The sequence below is a fragment of the Ceratotherium simum genome, chromosome 18, assembly GCF_057802395.1.
Source record: "Ceratotherium simum simum isolate JZ-2026a chromosome 18, ASM5780239v1, whole genome shotgun sequence".
Classification (NCBI taxonomy): Eukaryota; Metazoa; Chordata; class Mammalia; order Perissodactyla; family Rhinocerotidae; genus Ceratotherium; species Ceratotherium simum.
The window spans coordinates 31,695,928-31,706,502 of record NC_141917.1 but is presented as its reverse complement, the minus strand read 5'-3'; the positions used below and the strand labels follow the sequence as shown (position 1 = coordinate 31,706,502).

Genomic DNA, 10,575 nt, shown 5'->3' with positions numbered 1-10,575 from the left:
TACTTGCCGGTGTTTTGTGCCCATTTTGGTTACATTATCAACGGAGAAATGTTATTTCAGAAAATAAGCTTCATTTTACCAATTTAGAAATTGCTTTGGAATTTCACCCGAAGGTCTCTAAAAAACGTTGGCCTTGGTATCGTGCATCAAATAAATCACAAATGAAACAAACAAGCTGGCTTCCTATTGAAGGTGTGTCTGCAGTGCCCTGAGACTGCGTGCCAGGGGCTTTATCTGGCACATTTCTGAGCTTAGCAAAATTAATTGTGCCGAAGAGAACATCATCAAACGCGTCCGGCACAGAGCGTAAACATCTTCAAACCGTGATTCTGCGCCATCAAACGCTCTCCAGCTAATTTCATTTGGTGCATTACCCTGGAAGAAAATCGAGGCCAAGTGAAACTGCGGAAATGGGAACAATGCACGGAGGAAAAATCTCACCCCATTAAGGGATCCGTTTCTACACGGCACAAATAAGCCCACCACGCCTTGGAGGCAAGACTGGATGGCTCCAGGATATTCTCAGAACGCCCTCACGAGCCCTCTCAAGCTGAGGGAGCTCTGCAGCAGGAGAAGGAAGGTGGCCTGAGCCGCAGGGCCCCAGCCTTGGGGGCATTTTAGGTAACTCATAAAATCTAAGCAGTCGCCCCCCCACCCCCCCCGAACGCGCAGAAGCTGGTTTTCGTGTATATTTACAGGGGAGACTAAAACACGGCTCCACACGCTCCTCTACTCTATGCAATGTGTGCGATGCGCATTGACAGCGTTTTGGGAGCCGCTCTCCTTCCCGCAGGGCCGCCCCGCGCTGGGCTGGCCTTCGGTGCGGATTTGCCCCGGCTGGGCCGCTGCGCTCTCCCCGACTCTTCCATGACCTTCCGAGACTGGCCTCCGGACGGGACTCTCCGCGGAAGCACCACCCTCCGCGCTTGGCCCCGCGCGCCGCCGCGCTCCTCCAACTCCCAGGGGCGGCGCCGCGGGCGAGCGTCGGGCGCGCGCGGCCCGGCCCGGGGGCGGCGGCGGGGACGCGCGGGCGGCTTCCGGCGGGGCGCGCGGGGCGCGGGCGGCGGGGCGGGGCCGGGCTGGGGGCGGGGCGGGGCCGGGGCAGCAGCGCCCCCCGCCGAGTGGCGTGCAGGCGCCGCCCCCGCGCGCCGCAGTCCCGGCTAGAGCGTCTCGGCCGTGGCCGTGGCCGTGGCCGTTACCGTTGCCTGCGGGCGGCTCTGGCGGCGGCGGCGGCTCCCCGGGCTCGCGGAGGGCAGCGGGCCGGCCCTCGCCGGTGGCCGCCTCGAGCAGCCCCGCACGGGGACTGGGAGGCGAGACGGCGCGGCGGAGGCGGCGGGCTGTGCCCGGCCCCCCTCCTCCTCGCCTCCAGCCCCCGGGCGACTGCGGACTCAGGGCAGCCCCCGGGCGGCGGCCGAGGCGGCCGAGCGGACGGCCGGGGGATGGCGAGATAGCGGCGCGGGAGCGGCCCGTGAGTGCCGGGCGCGGGGGGCGCGGCGCGCGGGGAGTGGGAGCCGCGGAGCCTGGAGCCGGGTCCCGCGGGCGCGCCGCCGCGAGCGCTGGCCGCCCGGGCGGGGTGGGGGGCTGCTCCGGCCGGCGGTGGTCCCGGGGTCGGGGAGCGTCCGAGATGAGTGAGCGGGGGGCGGGGGCGGGGGAAGCGCTCCAGGTCGCGCTGCTCTCCGCGCGCCCTTGGGCCACCCTCCGGTCCCGGAGGGCGCCGACTCCCCGGCCGCGAACTTCTGCCCAACGTAGGGCGGTAAGTTCTGAGGCCAGAGGCTACCTGGGGGATGGGAAGGAGCTTTAATTTTTATTTTCCTTTGGAGATGTAATTAACAAGTGATTTCGTGTCCCCGTGCCTCAACTCTTCATTAAACTAGTTCTTCATCCCTTCTGGATTTCTAGTGTATTTGATTTACCTGTATTTTTATGTACTTATATCTGAAGGCGCTAAAGTAATTAAATACAAAGTTATAGTGTTGACAGTCAAAGTTAGGCTTCATGAAAGATGCCACTTCTGATGTACTGTCTTAAAGGACAGAGCTGGAATCCTGAGTTCTGACCGACGGAAAACTCTGCACATCAATTGCTGTGAATTTACATTTGGGCTTGAACAGCGTGATTCTGGTCCCCACCTTCAGCTACCAAAAATATATGAGGTCTTTTATTTGCAGTTGGGTATCTTTGTGTTCCTTTTTGTATGGGTGTGTTTAATGCAGTCAAATATTGACATAACGTGTGTACTGTTTTTGAGTGGCGTTTGTATGGAAATGAAATTTTTACATTTCTTTTTATGTGTTCTTTTAAGATACGGTTTTCAGCAGAAAGGTTTCAGTTTAAAGTTTGCCTTCTGATTTGTTCGTTTTCAGTTTCAGATTTGTCTTTAATTAAAAAAAAAAATTTGCTCGGAGTAAAATTGACGTGTCTTAGTAGTATCATTTAGTCTGTGGTCCAAAAATGATTCCTAAATTAAATTTAAAGCAAATTCCCTTCCCCCACAAATGAAAAAGCATTTGTTTAGTGCAAATAAGGCTTGTCCCTCCCGTTAAATGATGATTTTGTCCAGATCTGAAATCATATTTCACTAATGTCAGAGGGTTCCTTGTCTAACTAAGCCTGGCAGAGGAGGGGAAACCTAAGTATAGTGTTTTTAAAAACATGAGGCTGTCTTCCTACTTGTTTCTTAGGTTGACTTGCTGTTTTATAGCCAGGTGTAAACTGTGTTGATTGGGAGGTTTCATTAGCTCGATTTAAAGATGAGGTATGTTTTCAAGGTGAACCTAGCAGCTATTTCCCTTCCAAGAACTGAATTGAGGCTTATTTGCTTTGTAATAGGTGACATCACAGCGCGCCTCTCTAATTAGTGGAGACTTGGATTCTCTTCTGGGAAATAAGGATCAGGAACTGTACCATCAAAGGGAATAAACTTTTGTGATTTTTGAAAGCTTTTACTTCTTGATGGTCGTCCTTGACTAATAAGTTGATAATAGTATAAATGATTCTAATATTAAAATTTATTGTATTAATTTGTGGGACAGGCAGTCTATGCACACTGGAGAAGATTTGATAGATATAAAAAGCCATAGAGTGGAAGTATACCTCTTCCCTCCCCCCCCCCCCCGCACCTGTTCTCCCCAGGAACCAGGGTGACTAGCTCCTTGTGTATCTCTCTCCAGATACAGCCTATGCTAATATAAACATTTTGTATGTGTTCTTTTTGTTTGTCTTTCCACAAACGAGGACACTTTGTATACTCTGTTCTGCACCAGCTCCCTGCCCTTGACCATAGAGTACTAAATCTTGGCAGTCTCCATATCAGTACCTAAGAGAGCTGTCTCATTCTCCGACAGCTGCCCAGTACTCCATTAAGGGTGAACCATAATTTATTTAACCTCATCTTTATTGAGAGATGTGTAGGTTGTTTCTAATATTTTGCTATAAAATTATTGGAAAACATTAATTTTTGAGGTTTTTAAGTGGGTTTCAATTATTCCCAAAGCCCCAAAGGCAGTAGTAACTTACTTCTTTGCATCACATTCCAGGAAATAAATGCCCCTTCTCTCTAATGTACACCTTTTGCTTTTATATAATTTCAGAGCAATCCATAAGGATCTTTGGTATCTTTGTGGTGAAGCATGAGCCATGATGACCAGTAACTAAAAGTAGTATTCCTTGGTCAACACCTTAGCTCTTTGTTTCAACAAAACAAAGAAAAGAACATATATAAATTTTTCAGAATAATCTGTAAGAAAAATTCTTAAGAGTTTGAATATTTTTGAACATGGAGAAAAGGCTCAGACCTTTGATTAAATTGAAGATGAAAGCAGTTTTGTTTCATAAAACTTGTGTGCCATTAAGCACTAAAATCCCTGCCTTCTGTAGATTATCACCAGCATCTCATACTTTAATGTTGCTATAATATGGTTACAAATTATACAGTTTGGCAGAAGGCTATTAATAACTCTTAAGGGGGAGTATGCTTTTAGAAAATATTTGGCCCTTTTAGATTAAAAATTAAGTTCACTTCTTAGAGAGCTTTTAAAACTGAATTGTAGAAGTAATGCTAGAAATGGAGCCTAATACGTTATAAAATTTTAGTGTTAGCTAGTGTTGAGCCTTAGATTTCCATTATGCTTATTTTTGAGAGTGTTTTTAAGACTAATGTAAGCTATAATGATCTTTTTTTCTTTAACCGATCAAACAAATCTTTTAGCATTTAAAGTGTTTTCTTTATTATTTGCTACCTATCATTGTGGTACAAAACTGCTAATATTGCTTATATTTGCTCTTCTTAAATAAGTATTTGTTGAGCATCTTATATTCCACGCAGTTCTCTAGGGACTAAGACTAAAGCAGTGCCCACGACAGACAGACCCCCTGTGAGTTCACATCGTAGTGGGGAGATGGGCAAAAGCAGAGAAGCAATAAAGGAGCTAATGTCAGATAGTGATGAGTACTGGGAAAGTAATAAGATAGGGTTGCTGCGGTAAAGAGGGCCAGGGTGGGGGCTGCTGTTTGAGAGCATCAGTGGCCCTAGAGGCCTCTCTGAGGTAGAGAGATTGGTGGAGAGATGTGAGCTGTGAATGATGGGAAGAAGCCTGTGTTTGGGGAGATCTGGAGGAAGAGTGGTTCAAGTGGAAGGAACAGCAAGTGCAAAGGCCCTGAGGAGGGACTGAGCCTCCCAGGCCAGAGGAACACAGGGCTGCCTGTGTGGCTGAAGTGTATGAGGAGGGGAAAGGGGAAGTGAGGCCTGCAGGAGAGAGCAGGTGCTGGGGTTGGTGCCCTGTGTATTTGCATATGTCAAGGAATGTTGACAGAAGTGAAAAGAGGCCTTTGATGGTGGAGTTCCTCCACCTGCTGGAAGCTCCAGGCGGGCAGGCTCGGATCTGCTGTTCCTCTTTGCTTCCCCAGCACCAGGAACAGCCTTGGTCAGAATGGGTGTGAATATTTGTTGAATTAATGAATAATCAGAGAGGTTAAAAAATAATCTTGCCTGATTTTGGTCAAAATACCCAGATTCGGGAGTCTTTTGTCTGAGCTTCCCATCTTGGCTCTGGCCCTTGACATTCCAAGTCTGTTATACACATCCTCTCAAATTATTGCTTTAAGTCAGTTGCATTTGATTGCTATTCCATGAAATTAAAGTATGAAGCCTTAAAAACATACCTAATTTTCCAGGACATTATAGTGATTTCTGAGTAATTAGGCAGAAGTTTCATCTTTGATTTGAGTGCATTAGCCATTTGCTTAAGTGTAAAATTTTCAAAGATGCCGTTATTTGTACTCTGGACGTTTTAGTTCCTTTGGGCAGACGACAGACTAATGAGCAAATAAAACGTATGTACTTGATGCAGGTACTCTGTTCTCACAGGAAGAGTGTGTGCATGTTCTATTTTAGGGAATATCGGGAACTGGTATTTCCTCTTCCCAACCTCTAATCTCTCTGTCATTCTAAATATATGTTGCTTTATATTAATTGAAAGCTTGCAAAACGCGTTTTGTGCCAAGCAGTTGTTATAGACGTCTACTAAGGATCTGTCGTCTTTCTCTTGGCTGTGACCTTGGGCTCCTGTTGGACATCAGGAGTTTTGCAGTCTTGCAAATGAGGGTTTTTAATTTTTTAATTTCCTGTTCTAATTGGTTGATACCAGAACCCAGTAAGTTGTTTCCATGTAAGATAATTTTATCTTCCAACTTTCTCTCATAAGCTCTGTGCAAACACTGTGTAAAGGGTGGATTCTGTGACTCCTGAATCTTAAGTAAAGTCACCTTTGTCCTTTGTCCCTGTCATTGCAGTGAAAGCTCTTCAGGCAAATGGCAGAAGCACATATGCATCTGTTTTGTATGTAACTGGTTGTGGTAAATTTAGAGGCTTGGATGTTTGAGTTGAAGTACTTTTACTACTTCCTTTACATTTCCTTTGTGAACTAGAGAGATGCAGGAATGCCAAATTTGTCTTACACTGCCGACAGTTACAACAGATCCCTTGTTACCAGTTGTTGCTGGTGATGTTGCTCATGTGAGCAAAGGTTGAGCATTTTATGGTTTTATGTTGAAAGTTGAGGAAAAACTGGTGGGTGAATTTTTCATGTACTTTTTCACAGAGGTGACAAAATCTTGACTGTTGTCCATTCTTCTGGTTTGTAGGGCAGATAGAGAGGAAGACTTGGAATCATTATATGTGCCTATAGTTGAGAATAAGTTTCTGTATTATTAAGTGGCAGTATTCTGAAAGACCACAAGGAGGCGATATTACTTCCTGAAAGTGTTTGTGTGGCTCTTCCCTAGAGGGGGCCTTGGGATGCTGAGGCCCCTTGCTATGCCTTCCTCTAACTGTTCTCAGAAGCAGGCTTCTCCAAGGAGACCCTGGATCCCAGGACAATTGAAACGGTGGTGGCAGGAACATCTGGTGGAAAATAACAAGTGGCGGCAGAAGTAGTGCTTCCCATTTCTAATATTAGAAATGCTAGTGAGGCAGGGAGTTGTAGACATTCTGTACACAGAATTGTGTGTGTCTGTTGAGTTGGGGGTGAGGGTCAGCGAGAGAGAAGTGAGAATGCACCAGCAGGACTTCAGTGCTGCAGCCCCTGAGGGTCCAGCATGCCACCTTAAAGCTGAGGGGACAGCCATTCCTGTCTGCAGGCTTGGAGACCCTCCACCACACCAGTGAGGTCCTGTTACACATTTCATGCCTTAGTATTTATAATGCAGTACAAAAGTGAAGGAGGCAAGAACATTTCAGAAGCCTCTTCAAAGAAACAAAGTTGGGAACATGAATCTTCTTATCCTGTGTTTATTCCTTGAAGATACCTGGATCACCAAAGTTTTACTGTAGATGTAAAATTATTTATTTTGGAGTGCCTGGTTCTGATTTCATGGAAGAACTATATAGAACTTAAAATGGAAAGCTGTTATGAGTAGTGGGAACTTAAACATTCAAATAAAACCAAAGAAAGTGTAGAATTTGAGAGCCAAAAGAGACCTCAGATTATCTGGTCAACTGCTTAAGTTTACTGATAAAGAAACCAAGACCCAGAGGTGTTATAATCCAGTAGTTCCAGACTGGCATTGTGGCCATGCAGGGTTCTGAGCTCCCCCTGGAACAGCAGCTCCTCAAAGGCAGGAACTTGGTGGGTTTCACCACTGTGTCCTCAACATAGAACAGTGCCCAGCCCAGAGTAGGCATTCAGATGTCTGTTGGATAAATGAATACCTAAAAGGATTTTGAGAACTTCAAATTGCCACATTAGTTATAGGATAGTATTTATAAAATTTGAAAGAATATAGAATTTCAAGAGTTTCTTGTTAAAAATAGAGCATGTTGCTATTCAAGTCCAAACTATGAAGTCTGGTATTAGCCAGATGGGCAAGTGAAGATGCAGTGTTCCACTTACTAGCTTGGCACCTTTCTGAACCCGGTTTCACTAGATTTTCCAATAGTTATTCTCTTAAGTTCAGTCTGCTGGGATCTGATATCATTAAAGTTTTTTTTTGTTTTTTTGGCGAGGAGATTAGCCCTGTGCTAACATCTGCCACTGCTCCTCTTTTTTTGCTGAGGACGACTGGCCCTGGGCTAACATCCGTGCCCATCTGCCTCCACTTTATATGGGACGCAGCCACAGCATGCCTTGCCAAGCGGTGCGTTGGTGCGCTCCTGGGATCCGAACCAGCAAACCCCGGGCCGCCGCAGCGAAGCGCATGCACTTAACCGCTCGCACCACTGCGCCGGCCCCTCATTAAAGTTTTATATTTTGCATTTGAAAACATATATGCTTTCAAATCTAGCATTTGTTGTCTGAATTGTTTGATGTTTTGCTAGATATGTTTTATCAATAGTTTCACTATTTTTAAAACTTAGGGCCATATAGGGATTTGATTGTTTAAAAACAAATCTAGCCAACCAGAGCGTTTTGGGAATTGTCACTTTCCAATGCTGCTGGTGGGTATTTCAATTGTTATAACTTTCCAGGAGGGCAATTTTGTATTACTCATCAAAAACCTCAAAAATGTGCCATGTCCCTTAGTCAGGCATTTCCACCACTAGGAATTTAAACTAAGGGAAAAAAATAAAGTGTGTGCACAGAGAACAACCTATAGTGGTGGTTCTCTCCTACACAGTGCCTCTGGACGCTATATCCCTGTCAGGAGCTTTCTGCCCCCACAGTGACTCTAAACGGGGTGGGAAGTCTGCTTAATGGAGTGTCTCAAAATCGAGAGGGGGGTGCTTTCTGAAGTTTGGGGAAACTTCATCTCTGGATTCTGGTGACCTGTACATAAAAGCACACAGGGAAAAAAACAACCTCTAATTTGCAAAGATGATTTTTGTAGCTTTGTTTATGATGGATGTGAACTAGAAACAACTTAGATGCTCAATAATAGGGAGATTGGTTACATAAATTGTGGCATATACATGTAATGGAAAACCCTTTCTTCATTAGCAGTGAGGTAGAGGAGTATTTATTGATGTGGAAAGATACTCAAAATGTGTAGACTGAAAAAGCAGATTGCAAAACAGTATGTGTAAGTTGATCTAAGTTTTTCTGGTTGTTTTTGGAGGGTGAGTGTGAGAGAGTGTGTGTGCATGTGTACGTTCAATTTTCTGCCTTTTATGTGGGAAAATGCCAGGAAGATTATACATCAAATGTTGGGTGAGATTATCTTTGTGTGTTGAAATTATGAGTGACTATTATTCTTTTTATTTTCCTGATTTCCAACATATAAAGGATGTTATATAGTAAGGGAATAAGATGAGACCCCCTTTCCCATTTACTGGTTGTGTGATCTTGGGCAAGTTCTGTGTCTGTTCCCTTATCTGTAAAATGGGAATAATCATATCCAGCTCATAGTGCCTGCAGGTAGTGTTTGATAAATGTTACCTTGACCTCACCAATCTGATGTGATGATTAAGACCGATGTTGTATTCTTATTAATACAGAATTTCTAAGCAGAATAATTTTGTTTTGTAACTTATATCCAACTGCATTTCAGGACATACTGACAAAATATTTCATTGCTTCTGGTCACTGGGAAATATTTTGTTGAGTTTTTGTTTACTTTAAAACTGAAATGCTTTCTATTGCCAAGAAATTTTATTTTCTATTGAAGGCATTTTTTCCTTCTGTTGTCTTCAATAGTCATGTATGATAAGTTCTTGAAGGTCAGGGTCCATTCTTCTTTCTTTTTATAGAGTTAGAATGAAATGTGATTCATTGCTTCAGTAGCTAGTAAGGACCTTTTTTTGCCAATGGGTAGGCATCAGATACGCAGCAGTGCCCAGGCCAGACATGGCCCCATCACTTGGGAATGACATGGGAAGTGACCAGAACAATTCAAGGCTGGGAGGTGCACTCACAGTATATGGTGTCAGCACCGTTGGTAGTCAAGTAGGCCTCATTTCCTCTCCTGCAATTCTAAAAGAAACTTGGTTGTGATGTTACTCTTCAGTTTCTCTGATGATTTAGTGATGACTCATGTTATACATGTGTGAGAATATCCTAGGCTAATAGTCTTAAAATTGTTACTATATATCTTCTGTGAGGGCTATGCCGTTTTCTTTTATAAAATTATTGAGGTGAGTCCCTACTAATAAATTGAGGATGAATGGAATTCCTGGAGATCACATTTGAGAAATTCCAGCACGTGGTCTTACTGAGGACGAGGGCAATGTTGCATGCAGTTTAAAGTCATGTTTCTATTTCACAGTATATAAAACTACATTAATTTTGTAATTTGTTCCTTACGTAGGGACAGTTTTGTTTTTAAGTTGGCAACAGTTGTGACTATTTTGATATGAAGTATACTCTCGTTAGTTAGGAAGGATGTCTAGAAACCTTCATGATAATACTGACCTTCCATTTTATTTCCCTCATGCAGCCTAGTAAAAGAAGATGGTTTCACAAATTGTTTTTTCTTGTTCCTGCGTAGAACACGTAGAAGGTTAAGTCACGTCACAGGTCAGAGCCACCAGCAAAGTCAACATTTTATTCTTTCTTCGTCTCACATTTTTTCCATCTACGCCATTGCTTTCCATGGCCTACTTTACTCTCTCTGCCCCGCCTGGAATCAGCAGTTAGCTTTATTTTTTTGGTTTGTGGGGAGGTCACTCTTCACGAAGAAACTCTCTCTCTTAGTAAGCGGTACTGAGTATGTATTGGCAGATAGGGAGCAACCAAGCTGTGTTGACATGCAGACCTTAGGCTGTTGGCTGGATGTAGAATTTAACCAGCTTGCCCTTTCTCACATGCCAACTTCAGTAAAATTACAGGTGACTCTGTTTTGGAACTTTTCAGCTCACTTACAGATAGTCAGAGCTGTGATTGCTATCCTTATGCGTTCCATGGGCTGTACTGCTGGTATCAAAACCTCAGATGCTTACAGGGACATTGGAGGTCATGTCCATTGCTGAGTGGGTCTGATCTGCCTTTTGTCTTTATGCTTTTGACAGAGACAATGAGAAGTATTTAGCTTCCTTCTTAATCCTGCTATAACATAGACAACGGTGATAATCTAGATGGTAAATGGCAACTGAAATTTGTCTCAGTTTTGGGGACCAGTGAGGAAGGACACTGGGGAAGGTTGGAT

The 10,575-nt window shown here is 44.4% G+C and overlaps 1 protein-coding gene across 1 annotated transcript in view; it reads left to right on the top strand.

Moving 5' to 3' along the window:
• The first annotated feature begins 1,191 nt into the window (after positions 1-1,191).
• Positions 1,192-10,575, top strand: part of LIFR (LIF receptor subunit alpha) — a 74,300-nt gene continuing 64,916 nt past the window's right edge. The window contains exon 1 of the mRNA XM_087443214.1: positions 1,192-1,468. The gene's annotated coding sequence lies outside the window, so the exon portion shown is untranslated. The remainder of the gene's footprint in view (positions 1,469-10,575) is intronic.